Below are 26,758 nucleotides of genomic sequence, written 5' to 3' on the forward strand. Positions count from 1 at the left end.
CCCAAAAGAGCCGCTGACCTAATTGTAGCACCTCGGGGAATATTGCGCTAAAATTCCCACGCACAGATATGATGGTGAAGCTGCAGGCTGTGATCCAGGACCTGAGCCCTCATGAAGCAGTTTTATTTCTGCAGGATAACTAGGGGTGTAAATGAATTGGCAAGAACCATTTTGCGTGAAGGACCAATAAAAGAGTGCTTAATTCATAACATGGACTCTGAGATTATCTATTCATGAAATACATGTTCTATATAAACTTTATTTTATTTCTCATTCACTTCATTTTTAAACAAACAAAACCATCCCCCGGCCCCGGAAGATGGATAACATTTTATGAAGTATTTTGGCAGAAGACAAAGATTATTGTATTTATTGGCGACATCATCATGTGTTAAAGTAGAAGGGAGAAAAATTAAAGCTATTAGAAAGAGGTCAAATTCCAACCATTTCTCTAGAGTAAGTTTCAGTCAGTTTGAAGTCATTTTTCAAAAGAGGTTTTACATTTACAAAATCTAATGAGGTTAATTTGAAACTGAATGAGCTAATCATTGGTTTGATACCCTAGACACAGCAAATTTATTGCTTCCCTTGGTGTCATAAGGTTATTTATCATCCTTCTTCTACTACCCTGTCAAAAGGATCAGTTGTATTTTGGACAGAGGTTCTGACCTACATATTCCTGAAGGTTTGTGCTGCTCAGTTGTCTTAACATTGGAAAAAAACATCTCTGGGAGGATCACCCCTTTCAGGTGGAATGACATCGCCAATTAATAAAACGGACTGTGTCTTGAATGCTGTCTTTGCTAGTCTAGAGTAGGGGCATCAACCCTAGGCCCTTGCCCAAGCGACCGTCTGACATTACTCATGGCCCCAGCATAAGGACAAGTTGCAACTGAGGCCACCAATGCTACAGTCCAAGTTGATAAAGCTGTTCAAGGTTGTTACGCTTAGGCTGGGAGCTGTCTTTCAGAGATTCAAGTATGAATTCTACCATATATAAGTTTTTTTTTTCCTGTGGCCTTTCTGACATCATTTATAGAACAACTCCCAGGAGGTGCTCAATTTGAGTATTTCCAAAATGTGCAGCTTTCGCTTGGTGGCTTTGAAACACATATAAACTATAGAAGGCAGAAAAAGTGAAAATAATGGCTTGCCTTCCACGTCTAGAGCATTGAGTTGAATCACGTTGCCATGCAAGAGCTGCTCAGTGGCATACCTGAATGGGGCACGTGGTTCCAGCATCTTTCCTAACTTAGAGATGCAGCATCAGAGCTCCCCTCCCATCGAGCCCTACACAACCAAAACCCCCGACACAGCCTACAAAGAGGGTGAGAACTGAGTGGGGGCAGCATCCACCCTGCCCTGACACAGACGTTTGCTATCCGATCAATTAACACTGCTGTTAACCATTTGCACATCCGCTCCAGAAAGGGGAAACACACAGGAGGAGGACACCATAACAGAATTAATTCCACAACAAATATTTTCATTTTAGTATCAGTTGAGGAAAAAAAAAAAGGAAAATTTTAGTCCAAAACCCGTGTGCCCTGCCCAAACTCATACTGACAACTGTGCAGTACTGCTGCCTTACCTCTTCCCAGCAAAACCACCTAGATATTACTGTGCAGCAAGTCCCACAGCTCAGTGTATGTGCCACATTACTTCCCCTCCACACAGTTTCCCATTCCCGTCCCTGCTCCAACACAGAGCCCTGAAACTACTCATGAACTGGCCGCCATCCTCTCCATCCACCTTCTTTCAGAGGCCTGGGGAAACACCTAGGTCCACCGGAGGAACTGCTTTTCTGCTGGGTATCGTGTGCTCTAGACCAGAGCGTTTCGAGCTACTGCCTTTTGAACTGTGAGAAAATAGCTACCATAATACAATGGCTATCTCCACCCTAGAGCCTGTGGTTTCCCAAAACCACAAACTGTGACTAGATGGCAGCCAGGTTCCCTACTTTATAGATATATTACAGTATATATATATGTATATATATTACAGTATACTCATACTTCTTAAATGGATAATGAATTAAACTACAAGTTATGCCTTTTATACACAAAAGAAATTGATACAGGCTAGCTCTGTTTGCAGGCTACAAAACTCCAAGAACTTTGGTGAGAGGAAAAACCACTAGTAAAGACCTCTGTTACATGGTTAAACGCACTTATGAAACTCTGCCCAACCAAGGACTTTTGCACATTGGCTTGAAACTGCAGCTGTAAGCTGTACAAAGGAAATGATGACAGGATAGAAAGGACTAGGGAATATTCAGTATTTACTAAACAGAGGTCTTAGTTTGAGCATGTGTCCCGTAACACCGTAAGTATTTGACAGGAACAGCTCCCCATGCCTGGACAGTTTGGAGAGTCATTGCTGTCATTTTGAAGTGCACATGCAATAAATCATCTTGAACTGATGTTCCTGCAAAAGCAGTATTTTTTTCTCCATTTCTAAATTGTGAATTCAAGTTAGAAAGGCACAGGCAAGCCAAAAGGTGCTGATAAATACTGGAACAAAACCTGCAACTCTTTTTTTCACTCATTTGAGTTCCCCGAAAGACCCATAATCATTCTGAGAAGTTAATTTCACACCTTAGTTGTTCAAAGAAACTCATTTCAGAAAGAGCGTTTTTAAGCTCAGGCCCGAACTGCACCAACTCACTGGAAAGGATTTTACAACTTCATCTGACTTCTGGGATGACTAGAGAGCATTTCAGAACATTTTTAGTATCACCAGATAGGAGTCGTTCTTTAAACACAATATGGCATGCCTTTGCTTGGAAACTGAAGAAAAGGGCAATTGTAAAACGTTATTATTTATGTTCTGTGTTATGGTATTTGCCAGATGACAGTGTGCGAGGGGTCCCATGTCTAGTCTGGCCATATGGTGTTAGGCGTATGGTGTTGGGCTGTCACCTTTTAGAAGCATTTTCTCTGAAGAGACAAAACAGGCAAAGGGTTGGAGCAAGATCACCAGCCCCGTGCTGGACATGGCCAAAAGAAATTAAATTTGCCCAGTGTCAGAGAGTGAAACTGTGGTACAGCAGGAAACTGAGCCCAGATCTCCTGAGTCCCATTGTGCATCCTTGATCTGCGGGGACTCACAGCTAACTCATGGCCCATTGAGGATAGTCTAGATTTCTGTTACCACAGATTAACCCATCTCCTCTTCAGGGGATTAACCCCTTTGTGGTTGTCTTCTAGCACCATTCAAGTCAGCCCATTTTACTGGCACACTTGTTTGCAGAAATTAATTTTAATCTGCAGACATCATGGTTCACAGAAAATTACGAGATGTAAGAGAAGAGCCATAATCCCACACCACTCCTCTGACTCAATCCCATGTAAGCGACAGCTCCAGTTCAGATGAGCCCCATTTGAAAAGACCTTTAATTTCCTAGCTGTAAATTCAGGGGGACTGTCACCTTTTTTCACTTACTCCTTGACAAGAATAAGCTAGTTTTAAAATAAATTATAACTGAATTTTGCTAATGCCTTCAAAGTAGAATCAGTTAGGGAGGTGGGGGGAGCCCATGCAGGCTTCTGCTTGCAGGTTTTTCTGCTCCCATCTTACCATGTTCCCTTGTCATCATTGCATTTCCTGAACTTTCCCATCATTAATTTACTTTTTTTTCAGAGGTGTCTCTACTCCTTTTCTCCACTGCTGCTTACGCAGCAATCTGAACAAACTGATAAGCAAACATTTGCTGGATCAGTGTAAAAAAAAACTCTGCTTGATTCCTAACTATAACGTTGGTGCCAGACTGAAGAGAACAACAGAGCCAAAAAATAGTGTTGAGTCAAGCTTTTTTACACCTTCTCAATGACTTTGAAATGTAGCTTGCTCTCCTTTTACCTGACCTTCATAGTTCAACTAATACTGAATTCCAGAACAGATCCCTTCTTGGTCCAGCAACGCCTGGCTCCTGCCTAAGAAACCAATATTGTCCACAGGTTTTAAAACACTGCACTTAACATTCAGCCTAGAACCCCGGCCAAGTCCCAGGGAAGATACCAACCCAGCAGACGCTCAAAGCTTCTCTAAGCTGGCTGCAGGTTTTTTCTCCCTCTCAGGAGCTATAGGAACAAAAGTTGTAATGTTTAGTTTCTCTGAAGGTTACTTAGAGCTGCCTATCTTTGGAAAGGGGTTTAATCTTCTCCTGCTTTGATTATAAAAGAACACAGATGGGGAAGTAGTTATTTGTGCCATTCAGCAGCATTGCTAATTTTCTCAAATCAGTAGCCCAAGACTAGGTGAAGACTCTGTTGTACAAGGCCATTTTTCTAGGAGTAGGGTGTATACCTAAAGCAAGATAATGCAGTTTTGTGCAAGGTCTATACCTAAACCAATAGAAATAGCCATACAGTATCTAGTTAGCAGGCCTTCACAAAGGCTTTTTGCATTTACTCCAGTAATTTACTCCAGCTGTGCTTGATGTTGCTGTACAGGGACCTCAGTTGTTATTTGGTAGTTAACTTTCTCTTTGATGATCTCCTTACTTTGTAACTGTGAAAATGACAGAATTTTGCTCAATCCTCCTAGCTCCTTCCAAAGTCAGGAGAGACGACACTGTAGTATCGAACAACACGTCAGGGAAAAAAAATGGAATGGCTTTGCGGTGTCATCTGGCAAAGAAATGAGATGGAATCTTTTTCTCATGTGCTGAATGAGCCCAGACAAAATCTGTCTAGATACTAGGCTCACTGCAACCTGCTTGCAGCATTTTTGAAGGCGTGAACAGTCTATTTTATGGCAAACACTCAACCATGCTCTGAAAAATACTCCCTTTTCTCAGAATAAAATTCTTCATAGGCAGATAAGACACAGTGGAAGTAGAGTTATTTAGTAGAGTTTTCTGCAATGGCAAAGTACATTGGCTGTGATTTTATAGAACACTAATATTTTTCTTAGGCTGTAAATCCTCTCGAATAAGAACTAAATGAATAAACTCTAATAAAAGGAGAATTCAAAAAACTAAGTGCCTGTTCCAGGTCACCTCATATGCTGGAGATCCAGTTCTGGGTGACTGTGGGTTACTAGAAGTCTATTTTGGGTGGATCTATATGTGATGTTTTTCTAGAACTAGGACGTCTCCAGCTTCTACTGAGTTGATTTCAGGTAAAAACATATTATTTAAGCCTTAAAGTTTCTCTTCGCAGAAACTTCAGGTCATTACTTTTGATTTAAAAAAGGAACAAACAAAAACCCCATGCTGTTCCAGGGAGGATTATCCGTGTGTAAAATTTGCTTTTTTCTGTCTCTGACCTACCCACATTCCTGTGAATTTCATTCAGTATCAAACCACTCTCAAACGGGAGAGACAGCATTTTCTGTAAATAGCAGCCTGTAAGTCTTGTTCATAAACACTGAAAACATCACAGTGTCCAATTTAAGCAGAGCAAATTGAGCATGAAGAAGCGGCTTTCAGGATAAGCTTCATGTGAAGAGCCTCCCAGTCTCCCTGGGGGAAAAAAAACAGTCTAGAGAAAGTAACCTTTTCTCAACATGCAGGCAACAATCCTTAAGTCTTCATTCACAACTTCTCAAACGTTAGGTACATTAACACCAGTAAAAATGCTTATTCATGGCTACGTTCCAAGTACGAGCAAGACACTTTATTCACTGTAATAACTGAAAGCACCACCCATTCTCACTGTATCTTCCAGGCCACAGACGCTGGTGTCAGATGTGTTTTTACTAACTAGACTGTGGAACTGGTAAGCAGGGAGCTTTCCCACCCTTCCCTTCTCCCAAGCATCCGACAAACCACGGCTTCGGAGTGGCCACACCCAGCTTGTTATTGTTGAATTCAAATATTAAAAGGTGGGTTCTTTTTATATTTTCCTTAGCCTTTCACCTTTATTTAAAATAGAGTGCATTCAAGGGACATCTGTGTTGCTGGCAACAACACCACATGAAGGAGCGTTCTATAAATAACATCACTATTAAATAAACTGCTGGAGCACAGCATTTATTAGCATGACGGATTTAGCATTGTATTATTTATTCTTGGTAGATCTGACTGTTACCAAAGTAAAGTATACTTTTATTTGCATCTTGAAACGATATATTCAATGGGCAAATAAAACTGATAAACAAGATGCAGAAGATATTTTGCTATAATTGCTAAATTTCCTACGTGACACTGACAAAATGACTAACGTCCAAATTCAAAAAATGATTCCTGAATTTTTGCATTTATCTTTTTTAAAGGTCATTTTTGAAAATGTGGTTTCTAATCTTTTTTCTCTCTGTTTTCCAGCTGTGCAATGCAGTTAATAACGTTTAACTAGTTCACAAAACTATTATGATGGTTAAAACATTCATGTGAGTAAAATGCATTAAGTTCCTCTGACTGAATGAGTCACTACAATACAACATTCAATTTGAGATGTTTGGCATGTGGAGGAGCAAGGTAAATACTGGATCATTTTCTTCTGCTTTCACAACTGAAGAAATGTGAACTCTATAAAACAGAGGCCAGACTTTCAAAGAGCTACAGAAAATCCATCCAAGTACATATTCATAGCAGCATTCATAGCAAAATGTAGCCATACCCCAAACTAGATCTAAATTGGTTCGCCCAGGGTTGCTCAAGGTCTAGTCAAAGCTGTGATTTGCCATGGAAGTTCAGTAAATTAGCCTGCCAAACTCCTTACTCCATCTCTAAACTATTACTACTAAATAAGCTATCTAGGCAAAACTAGCTTGAATTGTTATGCCCTGAAGAAATTAATGCAATGAAGGCAATCTAATTTAAGCGAACAACATGGTAAAAATGAGGATTATCTGAGAGAAATAGGGACAAGAGTAAAGAGCATAAAAAGACATAGGAAGTGGCAACAGACATGATTTCACCAAGAGGGCTCAGAAGTGACAATGAGATTATGGAAGAAAACCTATAGAACTGATTAGAATAATATATTGTTTTCCTGTTCCCAAACATCCTGTGAAATGTAATGAACACGTTAAATGAAAATCATACCTTTTTTTTTTTTTTTAAACCATTCCATAGGGAGTTAAAATAAGAGCTGCAAAAAACACAGGTTAGCCAATATTAAGTACACAAATTTTCTAAGCATAATTTATACGGTCTGTATTACATTTCTATCTAATGCTAGAGGTTTTAAATCTACGTGACATTTCTGCAAGGGAGAAACCAATTCAGCTGAAAGGTATGAGCATTCTGTTGAAGAGAAATTTTACGTATCAATAAACAGTCCTTGGAAACATGTATATTCAAGAACAGAGACCCATCTGAAAATTGGACCCATGATTCTAAGTAAATAATACATCTCAGAAAGCAAGCTATGTGGATTCTGAAGAATGAGGATAATAAAGGTACCTAAGTCGTGTTATGTTCCAAGATTTTCAAAGTAGGGCCGAAATACTCACCAGTTTTCTTACTTTACTTTTAGGTAGATCTCCTAGAAAAAATTTACATAGAAAAGCCTAAAAAGAAGAATCAGAAAGGAATAAAGAACAAAACAAGAAATACCATTTTGCCACCATATAAATTCATGACTGACCCACACCCTAAATACTGTGTACAGTTCTGATCCCCTCATCTTAACAAAGATGTATTAGAACTGTCAAATGTTCTGACAAAGGTAACAAGAGCGATTAAAGGTTTGGAAGAGCTTTCACATAAGGAATAACTAGGCAGGGGGGAAGGTTACAAAATCATTAGTGACATAAAGGGGTTAGATAAAGAATGACTGCTTATTAACTCTTTCAATGCAAAAAACAGGTACAGCCAAATTAAGATACGAACAGCCAGATTCAAAAGAAATATAGATTTTCTTCACGCAGCAGTGAAAGTCCTTTTTAAAGGATATCATGGATGCAAAGAATTTACGTGAGTCTGTGAAAAGTCTGAACAAGTACTCGGAAAAGAAATCCATCGGGGTCCCTATAAAGACAAACCACAACAGGTTCAGGAGATTCCCTGAACTAAAAATAGCTGGAGCAGAGGACAGTACGTGGCAGAAGTATCATATATTCTTGCTCTGTTCTTACTCTTCCCTGACATTCTTTTTTTTCGCCCTGTGAGAAACAGCTTTCTGCTGCAGATTCTGGATGCACTGATACTCAGTGATACAGCCCCTAAAGTAGTAAAGGCCTCAACATACCTGGCTTTTCTCCACCTGCTCCAGGTCTTCATGCAACTTGTTCACCTCCCTGGCCATGATCTGCTTGTTTCTGCCATCCTTAACATCCTTCTGCCTGACAAGGAACAAACCAGGGATCTTCTGCTGCTGGGAGTTCTGCAAAATGGTGAAAATACGCTCTACTTAACTTCTGTCAGCCTCCCTGCCCTCTTCATCAAGTCAATCTGTTTTCCTCAGTACCACATGTGTAACACTGGCCCACAACCTTTGATGGCAAAATAATTTTACACCAGCTTCTGATATTTCTGTTTTGCACATCCAGGAATCATGACAGATTCGTCTGTGCTGCTCCACTTCTGGAGACAAGATGTTGAACTAGGTGGACCTGTGGGCTGTAATGCTATTCTTATATTCTAAGCAAACTGAATCATTTGTCTCTTTACCCCCCAAAAGTGCAAACATACAAGTGCTGTATTAGCACAATTAGCACAATTATCAATAGATGCCAAATCAAGCAGGAAGACTAGAGTTGTGACAGTCAGTTAACGACAGATATTTGGTACATTTTTCATATATCTACTGCAAAGACATGAAATAGATCTTCATGGGGTCAAACATATGGCTAGGGAAGCTTCTTCTCTGGGAATAATGCCATGTGTCCTGTGATACTTGCATTATTTTGCAGGACTGGTTGAATACTTGAAGACAGACAACTGTGTTCTTGCCTATCTTTTCATTGACATGCAGCATTGAATGCCAAAAGACAATAAAGTTGGAGGAACGCAATTGTCAGGTAAAACAAGACAGAATTAAACCTACATTTCCACCATAGAGCTTCCATATGCTGGTATGTGAACTTTAGGAGAGGAGTGGCCAGGTTAGGCCCAACAGAGTCTTATTTCCTTTGGCCAGTAAACAGCTAATCATTTTTTAAGTTGGCTCTTGTTACAGATATCGCATTTTATATGCCTGCCCTTTTGTTCCCTTCTTTTAAGTCTTCTGAATTTCTTTAATGTATGACAAGGGCTTTTAATCCAATATCACTTTTTTGTTTAGAATGAGAAGGCAATCTATTGTGTAGTATACTAAAGGGAAACCAAGTAGTTTTGGTGACAACTCAGCACCTACAGGGTTCAAATCCACCCTACATCGATATTTGTTACCCTATCTCATCTCCCTCAAGCCATATGGATTTTTGATTAAAGTACAACCACAGACTTGCATATAAATCAGTCACTACAGTAAATAGCAGTAATGAGACATTCAGAAGTGTAACCTGTGGCTTTCAGCCACCAGTTATGGGGCTATGGGGAGTTCCACTACCCCAGGAGAGGGAGGGTAGGAGCAGATACCATCTCTTCCAGAACAGCCTCACTGGACTGAGGACAGTATCCTCTGTTTTAACTTAAGCTGATTGCCAGCTTGTTAACTAGCATGATGGCAATAGCTGATTTAGACACACTCAACAACATGACTCTCCAGAAGCAAACGTTTATGACCTACCTCAAGCTGAGACTACAAACTCTGGCTGTGACAGACTCTTGCAAGCTCCTCCAAGGTGCTGGACTGCATCGAGAAGCTGGTCGTCCTCACCCGCTCCAGACTTGTATGTTTTCCAGCATGCTCGTCTTCCGAAGGGCTTCACCGGGATAGGTCCCCAGCGCCAGTTACGAAAGTAAGGTGTTGGTCTTTTTACAACTTGCCTTTCAAATGACAGTTAACCTTTAATTCCTTTGAGCACCCTGGTTTGCTAATTCCTGGCACCTGTACAGCTTCGGGCTGGAGGCTGGAAGGAGGCCACTGTCCTGTAACAGTGCCCCTCAGCTGGGAGACTGTTCATCCACATCCACTTTACTGTTTTCCAAATGTTCATTTCTCATAGCCACTCACTAAACAAAATCAATACATTCACACAAAAATACCCAGTAAATGTGTATAGTACCTTTTTACCTCTATCCAGTTTTCATACAGAATCCAAACGACTGGTCCATATTCGTAGGCTGTCACCTACTAGCCTCTCATCTTTCATACCTGTGAAGAACAGTTGTAACATGACATTAACTGAGCAGGCCATATAAGCACATCGGTTAACTCAGACTAAGCACTGCATGACTTAAATGGAACCAACCCCTGTATTTCATTTACAATTATGTTCCCATTATAAAGGAAGGTGCTGAAATGCCTCAGATGTGTCATGGCTGACTATGCAAACCCTACTGTACTGTCACACATAAAAGGTCAAGAGATGCCACAAAGTTTCTTGAGAAACGTCATTAAACAGCAAGGTTTTAGTCAATCATATCACATGGAAAGGAGCATGAATGTGCAGAACAGTCTTAAAGGAAAATTAAAATCAGCACTGCAGTTTTACGATAGACCCACTAAGTTACACATTTTATGACTGGGGAACTATGGTGATTTCCAAGCGTACAGAAGAAACAAAGATCTATAAGAGGTAAAACAGCAGTTCAAATCTCTCAACTATATTTAGTATTCATAAAACTTGCAACAGTTTATGGAGCTGTTTCTTCCATCGGTTAAATTCATATTCCTTTCAAAGAGTGACTCTCTTTTCTTAGTTTTAATAATGCTGGTTTTCTACTAACTGAACTTTCATTGAAAAAGAACAGCCTCTAAAAACTAGACTGGCACAGACACTTATTTGCATTAAAATTTTCATTTTCCCACTTTGCTCCTTTACACACAGGCTTCACTTGATTCGTTTTTCACTCCACTCTTACTTGGCTCTGTCTGCGTTTTCATTGATTTTTTCCCCTTTTTTGCCATCTCTCTGGAACATAATGAAAACATGCTGCATTTAAACAGACTTGGAAATAGCGTAAGAGGATTGCTCATCCCAAATATAAACACATTCCTTTTCCTACAGTTATCTCACACATCCTCCTTTCCAAAAAAAAAAAAAAAAAAAAAAAAAAAAAAAAAACCTTTTAAAAAAACAAGTATACACAGAAATACAGTACTTAAGAGTGGCTGTCACTGTGGTCCAGAAATATTATTGTAAACTGTGATGTCTGGCAACTTTACTGCAGAATTAACATCCTGTATATATATAGAATGTTTGCATGTATACTTGTATATTTATTTACTTATTCATATGCACACAAATACACACATATATATTAGGGGCTACCTGTTAATTGAATATTGTTGCTGCTACAACCCCATGTTAGCAAAAATCATTGCTAAGAAGCAGCTGACAAACTCAGAGTCCTTACATTGGCTTCTTTAACACAGAATACAGGTGCTTACAACTAACTCTTCAGACCAAGAGCATCCTGATGGCAGCAATTATATTTCCAATGCACTGTTCCGCAAATTGACTGCACAATTTGCTTTCATAAAGCACAATATTAAGAAGAGCATTTTAATAGCATTTTGAGTGTTTATAACTTTATGAAAGCCAGCCTTTATTGTAGAGTAAAACCAAAATATTACATTCCACAGATGTTTTTATTTCTTGGTTAAAGATAACAATGTCAGATCAACATTTCACTATTGGCCTTTTACAATAGCCAGACATTTATATCTGAATTTAAGTGAGGATGCTCAGTCTCTTACTCACAGATACAAGAAAGATAGATGTTGCAAAAGCAATCAAATATGTGCTCTGAACAGGGCAGTCAGGCTGGAATACCAGACAGAAAGACAACAGGAGAACTTTGGCTCAGATCATTCTAGCTGCAACCATGCTTGGCACCAGAACAGTAGCACCAACGACAACATTAATTTCTGGGCAAATTTGTTTAACTTATTTATACCAGGTCTGAATTTCACACTCAGTGTTCTAGTAGATAGCATTTCATTAATCATTTGTATCTGATGCCATTATTGCAGAGTCTCTGATGACATCTGTCACCTATGTATAAAACGCATTTACTTTATGGGTCGCTACAACTTGGAAAACAGCAAACTGGCTTTGCTGATGTTTTACAGCTATTTCTGCAGTCTTTTGGACTTTTGGACAAAACCCCAAAATTTCACACCGCTGAATCCCAGCATACTTAAAACCAAGTACTAGCTCATCTTGGAACTACTGAAAAGCATTCTTTCAAGACACATACAGCGCAGCTAATGTTCATCAGTCTATTGGAAACAAACCAAACAAACGGAAAGGGATCTTCTGAAGAACGACAGAACATTAACAGTAGCTTCTGGTCTGAAAAATGAATACTGAACACCATCGATGTCTATTCTTGTTCCCTCTTCTGGTTCCACAAGAAGAGGCAATACCATGCTGCCATAACCACAAAGAGGGTTTTCTCTCCCATCTAAATCCAGCTCTGGCAGAAGACGGGTGGGGTTTTTGGACAGTGTCAAAGAGGTGAGTAGGGAGGAAGTGAAAATAGCTGCTCTGGCTCATTCACTGAACTTGCTACGGGGATGCACAAGAACCACTTTCTGTTAAACAAGGCAATCCCCTCAAAAATTCTGGCATCCAGTAGCTGATCTGCAAGCAGCCAAGTTAAACACCTGTATGCCAGACAAAAACAGCTGTCTATGTGCCGCTGCCAACCCATCTGTTCAATATGCCTCCTGCTAGCGGGTTGAGATCTTTCAGTAAATACACAGTTCAAATGCAAGATTTTTCTCCTATTCTCTAATCTTCCTTAGGACCTCACTTTTCAAAGCATCCACTGATGAAGTACACAGAAACTAATACCTGTACTGTCACCAGCAGCTGGAGATCAGCTCGATTTAATTGGCTGCTATAGAAATATAACCAACACACTCACACACACAAAATTACCATTAAAATGCTGTTGCCTTCTGTCACCCTCTTACACACACTATGTTGCTCAAACTCTTGCCAACAGAATTAGAAATGAAGTATAAGGTTATCTTTTCAAAGAAGAAATAAGTTATGCAGGAAACATGGGGATTCAAGAAGAGAGTCTACAAGGGACATTAGTAGAAACTTCTTCTCACTGTGTCCAGCATTAAGTCATCCAATACTGCATGAAATGAAAATAAAACCAGTTTAGCCACTATTATAGCACGCATATATTTCAGAAGGCATTGCATAGCTGCTGGGCTTCGGGAAGGAAGAATGAAGGGACGAGAACAAAATATTGAAGTTGCCTTTCATTTCACCCACCGACGCCTCACAGTCGCACATACAGCTGTTCCTACCAATAACAGAAGCTAAACTTGTATCTAGGGAAGAAATGCTCCCCCCACCCTCCACAGCCCCTCCCCAACACAAAGGTTTTCAAATCCATCCTTGCAAATAATTTTTTTCCAACTAAGAAAAAGATGTATGTTTTTATTGCTCATATTACTGAATCAGCAGCTGCAGAGAACCACCAGCAAAGTGCCAAGGAAACAAGCCTTGTGAGGAGCGTCCAACACGGGGACTGAACAGGGCATACCAGTTGCTCTTAAGGCACAATAGCATTTATTTTCCCCTCCTTGCCTAAGAGCCTGTGTTCTCCTCAGTTCGCAGGTCAGTTTCTCCATCTGTTTTGGGAAGTATGCCCCATTTGTCTGGAAGAATGGGGTCATTTTAAAAGACCGTTCATAATAATTTTCATGTCTTTTATCTCTCAATTTGTTTCTTCTTTGTTGTTATTTTTAGGAGAAGGAGAAGGGATTAAGTTTGTACCAAAAGTGCATGGACCACAGTTTCTGTCTTAAGAGGAATGACTATGCATCCACCTTTGAAATACGTCCCTAAAAAGCTTTGCTCTCTACTTGCTGGGTACAGGAAAGCTTCTTTCTACAGTGAACTCTTCGTCTGACTGTCTATTTTCAAGCCGGTAAAGCTTAACTAGTGCTGCACAGGATGTGTCTGACCAGGGAAGCTAATACAAACCAGCAGGACACTTTCGGCATTGTGTACATTCCCTTTATATGATGTCACTCTCACTGCTGACGGGGGGGAAATACTTCTACGTGATTTACTTTTCTAAAATACACAGGCAAAGTAGAGAAACTATTTGAAAGTTGTACATTTCAGTATATTTCAACATCATTTATGGTGCAAAATAAATTAGAAGAGGTAAGGTAGAACGAAATTCTCAGTTCTTTCCCAGCTAGGAAATGCTTGCTGTAACGTTTATGGCTATCCATAAATTCTAATATAAATATGGAACTCTGTCTTTAATTCTAAATAACCTGATGCCAAAAAGAATTGGGAAGTTCCTCAGCATATTACTCAATTCTGCAGTCCTTTTTCAAGTATGCACAGATCATTTGGTTTCAGTGCAAGTTCAACAAGTAAAAGGCAGTGTTTTCCTTTGGATGGAATGTAGTCTGGAATAATAGGCATATTATCAGGAATTCATCTCAGTCAACTCTGCTACTGTTATGGATTCACGTGTCATTCAGTCTTCCTAACTCAGTTTATCCAAACGAATGAGGAGTGCAGAAGGCATACTCATGTTTTTTCCAAGGGAAGAATTTACAGCTGTGCAGCAGTGAAGGTAATACATTATTCCATTGTTGCATCTTCTTAGCAGAGAATGGGACATATGGGATGCATGTCCCACGGGAGTGCATAGTATTTTAGAATTATTATGAGAAACCAGACCTTTCCAGAAGAAGGAAAGGAGGAGGAGGAAGACATTACAATTGCTGGTATAGCTTGTCTCCACAAAATCACTCATAGCAAAATGAGCAAGGATTCACTGAGCTCAATTCTGAGGAGAAAAATAGAACAGATTGGGGGATCAATGTTCTTATCTGCAAAACTGGTTTGTTTCATCATCTTAATCTTAGAGCTTGGATTCATGAAAGTCGATGGTTTATTTTGGGACAGCTGTACTGTTTCTTCCTCTGGCTTGACCCCTCTGCAAGATTCCCATGTTAAGAAGCATAGGAGATGCTGAATGGCTCTTTAAAACCAACCATGCTCAGATAAAATAGCATCAATTTCATGTTAAGTCTGGCTCTAAACCCTGGTGGTTCAGCAGCTGCTACACAAGCATATGAACCATATCAACGAGGAAGGACAGCAGCCATTCCAGTGTAAGCTCTGCCTACTCCTGTATTAAAATTCAGATTGATTTTTGTATTCCTTTCATGGCTATCTAACCCTTTCCTTTATTTATTTTGTTAATGTTACTATATTTATTTTAAAATGTTTGGAATTAGAATATATTAATACATTTTATAGGAAATTACATTACTTATCTTAGCAGTACAGTGCTGCATTACTCGCTTAACTATGGACTGATCCCAATAAAATTGAACTGGGAGAAGCCTTAAGAGCAAGGCACTTTTATGAAGTGCCCGTTATCTCCAGCTACATCCAAACCAGAGGTAAAAATCAAGTTATTTTCAGTTTGGACTCAACTTAAATGAAGAGCTATACTGTTGAGTTCAAATCCAGTGATGTGATTCTAATCTCCTCTCATCTATCATCCAAAATATAGGATGGAATAGTTTTGAATAGAAAGATACATTTGCTATCTCTTTCTATTTTTAAGTAATATGTGCCCTGCTTGTGGCAAGAAGTCAAACAGTATACCCACCTCAAGGTCAGAGTTCACCCCTCTAACTACTGATTTGTGTGAGGGAACATGAGGAATTTAATACAGGCAGCAAATTATTCCATTTCCCTTAATTATTTTCCCCTTGTCAGATATAGTTCTTTGGTGGGTGTTTGTTTTTGCAACCATAGTGATGAGATATATTTGCTGGCTGCCGTCAAAATAATTCCAAACAGTTATCTCCTGGCATCGTTTTTTATTCAGCAAATCCAGACATACGCCTGCTATACACCCAAAGGGTAGGAATTTGGAGACTGTGCTCCCAAAATAGCGCTTAAATTATTTTTCTAAATCAGCCCAATAGTTTATCATTTTGGTACATTTCCCACAGATTAAGACTGCTCTTCCTATGAACACAGAACTGGATCCATTCAAAATTTTCTTATTATTCCATCCTTGAGGGGAAAAAAAAGATGACTGCCTTTATATGTTATATTTAAGTATTCTTCAGAGCAACACCTTTTATAACTTGCGTGTAATAAATTGCATGATTTGCCGACAACAGTGTTGTGCTACTATTCCTTTTGGTGTGAAAAAATACCAGCATGTGATTTGACAAGCTGCTGACAAAACCAACTTGAATTTAGAACCACGCAGGAATCAAACACTCACTGAAAGATCATACTGATCTGGCAACAGCATATTTAAAAGCGTGTGTGTGTATGTGTATAAATATATATTGACTAATTGACTTTACTGACCTTGGATGTAAGCGATGATTCTGACAGACCTACATTGCTCGCAGCTTCACAGAACAGAGTTTAACCCCGTGTGATTAGTTTGGCGGCTCTGATTACATTTTCTGTTGAAGTTAACAGTGATAGCGGGACTGCAACCTTTTCAGCTGCTGGAGTTGAAATCCAGCAGGGACTGTGAATCAGAGTCCTCGGCAACTGCAGCTCACAGGAAAGCAAACCGAACTCCATGGCAGTTTGCTGTGCTGCAGCAGACGGTGACTTCTCAGGGCAGGCACGCTGCCGCCTTGGCCACCCCTCCCACTGGCGCGACAGCATCTAGCAGGAGAACAGGCACAGAGCTGGGGGCAGGAATCTCTTTAGTCATGCCAGCGAATTGGCAGCGCTTGGGATTCAAAGCACGTATCCACATGAGCAGGCCTCATTCTCAGAGCTGGAATAGCCCCATTGATTCAGTGTGTCCAAAGTAATTGGATTATGAAACAACAGCACATTCTACCCTCACATTTTCTCTACATCTCTTTCTATTGATATATGGCACTTTTGGTTCTGTTTTTAAAAAGAGGCGGATCTAGCTGCACTATAACCAGACTTACAGTGTAACCAGGTAAGGAGTGGGGCAGGGATGCCTGCGGCTGCACAGAGCTGAATATGCCAGTACCAAAGGTAGGAGGTACCAAGTACCAGGAGGTAACTGGCTTGGGGAACCATCGCAGGTTAATACTGCTTCAAATAATTCTGGGCAAGTTCCCAGCTAAACTGAACTCTAGGACTGTCACAGAACAAGGAGTTAGTTTGCTAACACCCACTTGCCATCCCCAGGAGCTACTCTAAGGCACTACTGGAAGTAGCAGAGGACTAATTTTTTAGTCAGATTACAAAATGAGATCAATGAAGGGAAACTGGGATCAATGAAACACTCACTTTTTGTCTCTGGCACATAGCTGGAATCCAGTCTGAGGGCGGAGATGATTTCAGAGGCTTCAGCCTGTCCCCTGACTGACAGCTTTCCAACATAGTCACTTTCCATCATGAAGAACGTATTGTCACAACAACTGGAAGGAAGCCTTTGTGCAGGACAGGGTTTAACAACACAGCATTGTAAGAGCAATTTGTTTCCCTTTCATTAATGAAGATGTATAGGACATTAAGTACTAGTCACTGACCTTCCATCATTTAAAGGCCAGTTTCCATTAGAAGGGATGACATTTGCTGTTCCCAATTTCAGCAAGAGTTGGGATCACTGTCAGAGCAGTCCCTGTCCTCCAGGATGGGTGTTGCTAGTGAGTATTATTGTTTAAAAATAAAAATAGTTTCTAAACAACATGCTGTGGGAGGATAAAAGTTCAGTTAAAGCTGGGCAGTGGCCAGCCTGAGTTTCATGGAGTAATTGCTAATTGTGAAAGCTTTGCCCAATGCTCTGTTTACCAAGGATGTTTTGCCCATTTTAGCTGAGGTGGGGCTCATTTCCTTAACAGACACAGAACAGAGCTGCAGTCTGCTCTGCATCCTGCTTTGACAGAGCATGCTCAGATCCTTAGGCATTCACAAAAAGTAAAAGTATCTCCCCCCCTTCCTGCTATTTAGTGGGCTTTGATACAAGGATCAGGATGTCATTCATGTTCAGAATTTACCTTCTCTAACTTGTGTATTTCAGAAACACTGAAGGTCAAGTGCAATTCAGTGCTTGCCCCGCTTAATCCTTCCTGTTGGACTCGGTTTAAACGCGCATTCTCAGTATGCCATTTTGATCGTTAGTGCATGTGAGCAGTAAAAGCAACTGAGTGCACTGGTCCTGCCTCAAGTTTGTTCAGTAACTCCTGCTCGCAATTAGTAACAGCACAATAACACATGTGATATGTTGATATTAGCAAACCTCAGTCCTGATGGCAGTCAGATGAAAGCTAAAATGTATTTATTGCAGAAACTTCCCATAGGTTACAAGCTCTACAATAGATATTAGTGCCCTCATGTAAGTGATTTACCTCTCATAAGAATCACTAGCTGGAAAACCACGAAGTAGAAAAACATTGCTTTGTTTGTTAATGAGCTCTTCTCTCCTTCATTATAAAATTAACCCAAGACTAAACCAAATAAAGAAGTCCTTTACATAACCTAAAACTTAAAGCATGTGGTATCTGGTTGAAGGAATGGTTTCAAGCCCAAGAGAATTCTCCGCCAAGCATTCAGGACCATCAGCCAGAATAGTCCCGCAAATCAGTGCCAGGTCAGAGGATTATAATTATCATTTTGCTATGATTATTCTCATACCACGTTACACTGGTAATTTCTCCTACATTTACAGTCAGGGCTCCCATTTCTGCTTTGCTATCATGTAACACCCACATTCTTAGCCTTTTTTTCAGATATGGTGAGCTATTTGTATAGTCCCATGCTAAATCAGAGTACTTGAACTTAAGGCTAGTTCTATGTACTGAACCCAGTACACAGGACTGGAAAGGCACTGAGTCAGACTACACAGTTGCATATGGGTCATCATATGTAATGGCACTGGAGTTAATTATGTCTGCAACAGCAGTATTAACTCTGGATTCCTTAGCCTTTACCAAGCTATGTCTAGAACAGGGAGGACCTTGTATCACTGTGTTTAATAGTAGTATGATCCACACACCTTGCCCTGAAAAACAAGAAAAAGGATTGGGTTTGTCAGTCTCTCACCTTTAACAATGACACTGCGCTTAAGATGGCAACAGGTATCAAGTAAAGCGATTCCTAGCACCCTGTCCTCAATCTGAATCATAGTCCTAGGGATCTCAAGGCCTTTGAATAGTATTTCCTTTGCCTGTTGTCTTTAGCTCATTAGCACTGAAGGAGACTGCTACCAATTATATACCACCTTCGACAATAAGACAGAGTGGGTGCTGGAGGGAAGGATGTGTCAAGTGCCATGGAGGAGAAACTCTGTGCAGCAAAAGCTTTAAGCAATATTTTGTTTCCCAAGGTTCATACACACTAAACTGTATACCAGTGCTTGAGAAAGTGGTGCACTTTCTGAGACAGATGGGACGTGCCAGTTGGGCAAAATCTGTGAAAAGGAAGAAAAAAATCCTACCTTCCAGGAAAAGTTGCTTTCTGTTGAACTGATGTTCACAGTCTTCAACATGCCCCTGGAGGGTTCTGTTTACCAAAGGTGGCTTGTTTTATGTTTTGTCTTTGGGCCAAGCTCACTGCACATGCTGATACTACCAGTTTTGTTTCCATTCTCTCCCATTCCTGCATGCTGCGCTCCCACAATTCTCTACAGCAGGATTTGGCTGTCACACTTCGCAAGATTTCATGGGCAGTGAAAACGACATGCTTATTATACTACACATAAGCCCAGTGCTTCTGGATCATGTTGGAATTACTGAGACTACTTATTTTAGCTCTCCAGCAGGCTTCTGTGCTGCTGCCCCAAAAACCATCTGACTTTCTGCAAATGCACTGTGTGTTTGCTCTGAGCGTGTAACATGAACATATCTGGAATCTCCAAGCTGTGCAGTGTCTCTGCCTAATCTGCTGAACATCCATAAATCCTGCACAGATGTAGAAGAGACTCAAATTCTTCCTGCAAAAAAATTTCCAGATGGAAAAGAGGACACATACAGGGAAATCAGAGCAACCAGACCCCAAGTCAGAGATCCTTGCAGTCCCAGTGCTCTCCCCTGTAAAGAAGGATGAGGGCACACATTCTCCCCTTTCTCCATGCCAACTTTCTGATCCTACAGTGTACTAGTCATTGATTCAAAGATACTACATGACATATGCAGAAATTACATCAAGTTGAACAAAAAATCCCTTGCTTAGGTTGGGCCCCTTTTTAAAAAGAATGTTTATTATAATCAGGGCAAACAAGGGCCACACACCAACCCAAAGTACCTGGGAATGCTCTACCATTACCTTTCGCTTTCCCTTTAATAACAGAATATTTTCCAGTTATCTGAATTAACTCTTCTGTTTTACTTCTCAATAAAAAACAAATAAATAAGAATGGTTCCACCAGCATCTGAGCAAAACCAACAAAAGTGGAAAGGTCCTGCTCTCATTCTCTCCTATGCTATTTCTTCCTTCTCTCCTGCAGTCCCTCCCCTGCCCCTTGCACCAGACCTGGCACTAGTCAAATATCTGCATGAAACGATTCAACTTACTAACTCCAGAAAATTCTTCCCTTTTCATGCTGAGTGAGCAGGTTGGAGTTGCTCCTTGAGGAGTCTGTCAAGGCCTAGACGCAGAATAAGCGCTGGGTATGGATAGCGGGGAGCAAAGGAACAAGATTACCCCCTTTCGGCGGTGGTGAGCTACCGGATCAGCTCACCTTGCCTCATGGAACCACAAGCTCACAGGTTTAACTCTAAGCTGTTGTTGTCATAGAGTTAACCCACTTAACCCAGCATCTTTATAAGGACTATGTGGAAAGAACACACTTAGCCAACAGGTTTGCACTGCTGTATGGCCACAGAGAACTTGCCAGCAATTCAGAACTTCCTTCTCTGACACCGAAAGAGGAGGACACCATCTTGAGAGCAGCTCTTGCTGTATCTCAAGACGTAGCTGCATTTACATTCCAAATATTAGGTAGCACTGCTTCTTTCGTAGATAGCTAAAAGGAGAAGAAGGAGGAAGAAAGAAGGAACCAACTCAGAAGTTACAGTCATCTACATTTCTCTGCTTGCTTTCTCTTTTATTTCATCTTTACTTCACATTTCAGCATTGTAAGTGGCAACAGTGATGGGCATTTACTCTAAATAAATTGTGAAAGTATTTCACTTCACGGTTTCACTCTCAATAGCACAATAAAACTCAAAATAGCCCTATTTAGTAAAATGTGGCCAGTTTAGGTCAATGTAATCACTGAATGGCTGCTCACTGGTTCTCTTCCACTCTATTCAGCTGTCTATCTCCAAAACAGGCAACATTCAAAATGTACGGAGGTGGCAATGGAAGAAATATTGCTATTTCATGATCTTTGGAAGTCAGTAACAGTTGAAATAGTAAATAACTGAAGTAGATGCTCTCCTAACATCTTGGTAAATCAGAGACCACCCAAGAACACCATGGCACCTAATCTTCACACTATCCAGGTTATGTTGGTCTCTTTCCAGGTGTATTTGTTCTTGTCTCACTCTGTGCCACACACTAGGCATACAACCCATAGCAGCTCCAGTGAGCCATTTTCAGATGCATTCACAGTAATGTGTGGTATATGCTTTTACAGAAGGACTGATTTCCAAACAGCTACACCTTTTGAAAGTATTAAGGAACATAGCTTCCCAGAAAGAGAGCAATGCCTTTTGCATGCTAACAAATCTCACTTTATGTTGTTGTTGTTCTTTTATTATAGACTCAAATTTATCTGAGGAAATCCTTTCAGATGCTAGAAATTCATCTATCTTAGTTACAGAGAAGGCAAAACTGTCTCCCAAAGCTTTACTGAAATCAAAATATACAGAAATAGAAAATTACCTTTCAGCAGAATTTAGGGGGAAATTCTGTTCTTGGCCACAGCTATGTAATACATTAGTATATAGAAAGATTTAGTATAATATATGTCTGAGCAAACAATAATGCCCCTAATGTCACTTTTTGGTTCTTGTGGATTACATAGTCTAACAGCTCTTCCAGCTCAGTGCACATTAGTAACAGCCTTATTCCTAAAGCTTACATTTTCTAAAATTATGTTCCACAATTAAAAAAAAACCAATACTATGATACAAGAGCATTAGTTTTAATGAAAACCAGTTATATATCAGTCTTCAGCTTAATTCACTCTTCACAGATCCCTGAAATAAAAGGATTAACCATTGCAAATCCTCCTGGTACTTCACATTTAATCACAAGCAATTTATGATAATTTATTCCACATGTCTGATACCACTGAAAAAAATTTGCAAACAAAGCTTGCCGATGCCTCCAGGAAGTGAGCTGTTCATTCTGTGCTAATATTAGCAGCAGGCTACAGCAATGCAGTATGTAACATTCGTTCTGTACCCCCAAATGTTTTTAGCCATCGTTTTATGCATACACAAAACAAATGTGTGTGTCTGACAGTGTACTCAAGATATCTGACACATCAGTACTGAATGACTTGCAAATACCAAGAACTGAAAGAGAAACTTTGCTCAGGTTTCAATCCAATAGCACAAGAGTATCAGAATTGTTTCTTTTTTCATAATTGAAGTATGTCTCACAGTGAGAGAGTACTTTTGACTAAGGCATGCATTTTACCTTTATATTACATACACCCACAGTTTTTCTCTTAATCACGTGGATTTTGGAAAACCAAAACCTTCTTTTTAAACCCGAACGCTGCAATACAGGGGCTGACTTGTGGGGTACTCTTGAGAAAGAGAATATAATAGCCAGTCATAACCTCCTATGGCAACCTGGGGTTCACAGGTCCTGCTGAATTCGGCAGCGGTGAGATACTGCTGGCTAACTGATTAGCGCTATCTTGACTCTGGATGAGGCCAGGGCACCTGGCTCTCCCTCAATTTACAGTTCAGAAATAACCAGGAAACCTACTACTGGCACACTTAACTTCTAATTTGGGAAAGGAAAATACTGTCTGGCAAGCTTGCAAGGCTGCTGACCCTGGTCTGCTGGAGCCAGGCAAACCCTGCTGCTCTGCGCTGCATCCTGAGCTAATCAGGCTTAGCTTGCACAAGTTCTTTGAAACTTCCCTGTGTGAATAAAAACCTGACTAACAGATCCACTGTCTCTTTTCATCATGTCCAGCTTTAGGGGTCTAAATTAAGGACATCGTTATGATGCGATTTTTACTGAGCTGATTTTTTCCCTTTCACGTGGAAGTGTATCTTGGAAACAGGGGTAGCATTTTTGGTAGCTTTCAAGTTTCATTAGGCAAACTAGCACTCACCAGGAAACGGTGGCATGAAAAAGCCTGTCAAGCAGCTGCACTGGCCTCCAGTTCTTATCACCAGACAAAATACAGCAAACAGTGTGTTTAGACTGCAGAAAGAGGCCAGGTCGGCATCTATATTTAGATATTAATTAAGATGATAAATTAATGGCTATTTTCCTCTGTCAATATTTTTGAAAAAGTTTCAAGGTTGTTTTTTTTTTTTCTTCTCCTAGAAATGTTTGATCTCTATCTTCCTATCCATAGCTCTCCCCCGAAGGCTGCAAACCTAATTATGAGAGGACTAAAAGAGCTGATTAATTTCCCAATAGCACCATGTCCCTAGTCACCATGTGTATATGTCATTAAGTAATGGTTAGTTTTCTCTGGCTGCTGTTTCTTTAAACACACATTCTGGCTTGTAGAGGTCAGCAATACCATGCACCAATAGGTATCTAGGCACAAAACATACTATTGGAAATTCAAATTACTAACTCATGCCCAGTATTTGATACAAGCATAGTTTTTTGGATGATATAACATCTTGATATAACAGGTAGAAGGGTCCAAACAAAGTTAAAAGAAATTTTGAGTTATAAATGTCTTCAATCATTAATAAGAAGCATGTTTAAAAGATTTAAAGTACTTGTGCCACTGTGTAACAAAATATAAACTCTGAAAGATTAAAAAAGTAAATTCAATTTTCTTTTTTACAAAGATGGCAAACAGGAAAACACAGATAGTTCTGGCAGGTTTTTTTTCTCCACAGTAATTCTCATTAACCTAAGTGTTTTACAAAATGCATGGAAGAACTGAATTTTTAAAAAAGATCCCTCAAGTAAAACTCAATCTGCACCTGAGTTTTCAGACCGTTGGCTGTCCCATGCATCCTCAGGTGTGACTCTGGGCGGTCTGTTGATTCCCCTGTTCCAGGGCCTTCATTTCAGGCATTTCCTCTTGTTTATGTTGCTGTCATCTGTCATCCAGAGGGGTTTGACTAATTCAGTTATTTCTGCAGTAGCCAAAGAGAAAAGGCAGAACGTTAATAATAATACAGCATTGCCAGGAAACAGCTGTGAATTGTCAATTCAAGGCTACACTGGGAGAGAAATGTAAGCAGATATCAGATGAATATTTTTAATGAAAATAGATGGCATATCCTAAGCATTTCTATTAGTACCACAGACAGAAGGGAATTAAGTTTTAATAGTCAGTAGTTCTGCTCATGCCAGTGCCGTTGTTCTGACACAAACAGATCACACTCCCAGATTAATCTTGGGAGTAAGATTAAAAATAGTAATTTAATTTTCTTTAGAAGTGAGAAAGAATGTCACCCCTTCGAGGCCCAGTCACGATGATATCTCTGTATGATTCATTTTGCCTTGAAAACCAGAAGAGTTGTTACATTACCTGATTTGGGAACATTACTGTTTAATAAATCTGAATGCATTGATCACTTGGGTAGAACTAGAAGTTGCCCTGTGACCAGATTAAGTAATATTTGATTTATATTTTAAAACTAAAATTCTTGCTATTTTTGTCACCAGGGCAAGTTCTCAGACATGTAAATCATTAAGACTGCCCCACAGGTTTCCGCAGAATTTATACTATGCTTACAAGTAAATACAAAATAATGAACTCCTTCCCAGGTAGAGAAGCTCTAAGTGTCTACTGTTTTTTCCCAGATTGGTATATAACAGGAAATGATGCTTCAGAGTTTTTAATACTAATCTGCTAGTGACATGTCATTTCTATGGGCGTTTTCAAGAGTTCATATTTGATAGCATGGTGATCATTTCAGCAATTGTGAGCTCTCAAGCAGCTCCTGTTTTCTCTGAATTCTGGAATGTCCAACAGGAATTACATGTGCACACGCACCGCTCGGTCATATGAACGATGATCTTTGAACACATTTCAGGAAAAAGTGTGTGCTATTCTAAACACAGCTTTAAAAATAGCTTCTGTGCAGACAGATTGATTTCTGCCTAGTGGTATTTTGTTCTCTTCTGTCTATTTAAATGAATAACCTTTGCAACATAAAATGGGAGGGAGAATGGAATGATGAGAAGGGGAATGAGTGATATGTATGGGAACCTCGAGGATGACACAGTTCCATTGTGTCTTTGCGATGTTAATCTTTCCAACCGTCAAACTTCAAAACACTTAAGTCCAGGATTTTAGGGCAGGTCGGGTGTGTCTTTTCCCGAATCTCTGGCTGGGCAGGAGACTCAGAAATCTTTCTGCTGGAGACTTCCTGATAAAGAGAAAACACATAGCCAAACTGGCTTCCAGAAAGATGTAGCTGTTGCTTTTCTACCAGAAATCAGCAAAGCAGAGATTTGGAGTAATTCTCAGAATAAAAGATAAAAATAGAATTGAAGAAATGCCAGTTTGTGGAAATACGCCATGTCTACATCAGCACGTAATTTGGCACAATAGGAACAGATCAGTAGACCAAAGCAATTTGTTCTCAGGCCTTTATGCCTGCACAATCTGCTCTTCTATGGTTTCACTTTGGACTAGATTTAGTCTGGTCCCCAGACTAAATAAGTCCCACACAAGTGGTATGACATCATGAAAAGACCAGTCATTGGTTCAGACTGTAATGTCTGGGCATGGAGCACATGAGATGCACAACTAGAGTAAGGCTTATTGTTTAGTTTTATCCAAAACAATCTAGTTCACATGCACCAAAACCATTCTGCAACCCAATCCAACGCACCAGATTTGCTTCAAAACCGCTAATGCGGATGCGGCCACAACTATCTTCTCAGATCCCTCTATTCTCACACTCAGTGTCATCACCTAATGGCTGTTTCCAACCATTCAATTCTCAGTTGAAAATCAATACCAGTTCATCTCTTCTTTTCACTTCCACTCCCACAGGGCTCTCTCCCAACTGCCACCTTCATCTTCTCCAGCAATCCTCTTCCTGGACAGCAGAAAACCCCAGGAATCAGGGTCCTTGTTTGACTTCTCGCTGTCATACTTTGTTAAGCCTTGCCAACCCTTGCAAAAGGCTCCCTGGGAGAGTTTCAGGTCAGAGGATAAGCATTTCAATTTTCAAACTAAGCTTTAACACTTTTTTTTAATGTAAAAAAACATAAATTGCTGTGTAGCTTTAACAAATCCATGTCCTTATAATGTGATGAAAGGTGGAAGGTAAACAATCATTTCTTTAAATCGGTTTATTCAGGACTGCCTGGTGGTTTCACATTTCCAAATGAATTAACAGCTGCTGTAAGGTGGTGGCAATATAACACTGGAGGCCAAGTCCTCTTTTAGCACAAGCAGGAAAGGCAGTAACGCTTCTTCCGCAGCATTCCTCCATGACGCTCCAGTCCTGGCTTGACAGGATCTCACCTCCCAGTCCATTTTCTCCCTCTTCACTGAGATTGCCATCAAGAAAGCAAGTATTGCTAGTGTTTGTTGCAATGGTCAAATGCTTCTCGCTGCCATGTGGACTGTCCCGAGCAACTCATTTTACAAAGGTCACAAAATAAAATATCAGCCTGTGTTTTACCTTTGGTCTGGATCCAAATCCAAACTAGTGACCATGCAAAGACTATAAAACAA

General features: G+C 40.1%; 1 long non-coding RNA gene across 1 annotated transcript; it reads right to left on the reverse strand.

Moving 5' to 3' along the window:
* Positions 1-8,137: 8,137 nt before the first annotated feature.
* On the reverse strand, positions 8,138-24,610 carry LOC112996002 (uncharacterized). Its single transcript, XR_003262317.2, has 3 exons — positions 24,039-24,610; positions 10,060-10,148; positions 8,138-8,273 (listed from the first exon to the last, which is right to left on the reverse strand). It is a non-coding gene; the product is annotated as an uncharacterized LOC112996002 (long non-coding RNA).
* Between the last annotated feature and the right edge of the window lie 2,148 nt (positions 24,611-26,758).

Source organism: Dromaius novaehollandiae, chromosome 10 (assembly GCF_036370855.1).
Source record: "Dromaius novaehollandiae isolate bDroNov1 chromosome 10, bDroNov1.hap1, whole genome shotgun sequence".
Classification (NCBI taxonomy): Eukaryota; Metazoa; Chordata; class Aves; order Casuariiformes; family Dromaiidae; genus Dromaius; species Dromaius novaehollandiae.